The sequence below is a fragment of the Chrysochloris asiatica genome, unplaced genomic scaffold (assembly GCF_000296735.1).
Source record: "Chrysochloris asiatica unplaced genomic scaffold, ChrAsi1.0 scaffold00350, whole genome shotgun sequence".
In the NCBI taxonomy this organism is placed as follows: Eukaryota; Metazoa; Chordata; class Mammalia; order Afrosoricida; family Chrysochloridae; genus Chrysochloris; species Chrysochloris asiatica.
This window is the reverse complement of record NW_006408868.1, coordinates 732284-733689: the sequence shown is the minus strand read 5'-3', so window position 1 is coordinate 733689 and position 1406 is coordinate 732284.

The following is a 1406-nucleotide window of genomic DNA, read 5'->3' as shown; positions in this document are numbered from 1 at the left end:
CAGGAGGGAACAGTCGCTGGAGAAGGATGTCATGCTGGGTAAGATGGAGGGTCAGAGAAAAAGAGGAAGATCCCCAACGAGATGATCAGCCAGGTGGCATCATTGATGGCGTCCAGTGTGGCAGCGCTAGTGAGGTTGGCCCAGGATCGGACATTGTTTCGTTCTGCTGTGTATGGGGTCGCTATGAGTCGGTTCCTACTCGATGGCACCTGACAGCAACAGCAACAATGGAATCCTGGTGTGGTGCTGTGGGTTAATGCACCAGATTGCTAGGCCGTTTGAACTGCAAGGTCGGTCGGTGGTTCAAGCTCACCAGCTGCTCCTTGGAAACCCTATACAAGGTCGCTATGGGTCGTAATTGACTTGACAGCAAGCACTTAATAACAACAACAACAGGAGTGGCTAATGGAGTCCTGGTGTGACACTGTAGGGTAATGCACTGGACCACAAGGTCAGTTTAAACTGCAGGGTTGGTGGTTCATAGTCACCATTCGCTCCTTGGAATCCCTATACAGAGTCACTAAAAGTCGAAATTGACTGTACAGCACTTAACAACAACAATGGCTAATGATCATGTTTGTTGGCTGCCTGAATGTCTTCTTTGTTGAAGTGTCTGTACATGTCCTCTGCCCATTTTTTAATTGGATTGTTTGTCTTGTTGAGGTACTGAAGTGTTCTATGAATTTTAGAGAATAATCCTTTGTCTGATATATCATTGCCAAACATTTTTTCTCAGTTTGTGGGTTCTCTTTTTATTCTTTTGGTGAAATTCTTTGATGTACAGTAAGTGTTTAATTTTTAGTAGGTCTTAACTATCTATTTTGTTTTATGTTTGTGTGGTTTTAGTTACGTTTGATAGTGTATTTATTTATGTCATGAATTAGAGCTCCTAAGTTTGTCCCTACTTTTTCACTGATGATCTTTATAGTTCTAGGCTTTACATTTAGGTCTTTAATCCTCCTTGAGCTCATTTTTGCCTATGGTGTGAGATATGGGTCTTCTTTCATTCTTCTGCAAATGGATTTCCAGTTTTTCTAGCACCATTTGTTGAAGAGACTTTCTTCCCCATTTCTTGCATTTTGGCCCTTTGTTGAAGATCAACTGACTGTCGGTAGATGGATTTACTTCTGGGTTCTCAGTTCTGTTCTATTGATTTGTATGTCTTTCATTGTACCAGTACTGACTGTTTTGACTACTGTAGCTATGTGGTAAGTTTTGAGATTGGGAAGTGAGAGGCCTCCTACTTTGCTCTTTTTAACTAATGCTTTGCTTATCTAGAGTCTGTTTCCTTTCTATTTAAAGGTATTATTTTTCCGCTTCTTAAAAGAATGACGTTGGGAATGCACCATGCTCCTGGATAGGAAGACTTAACATTGTGAAAATATCAATACTGCCCAAAGCAATTT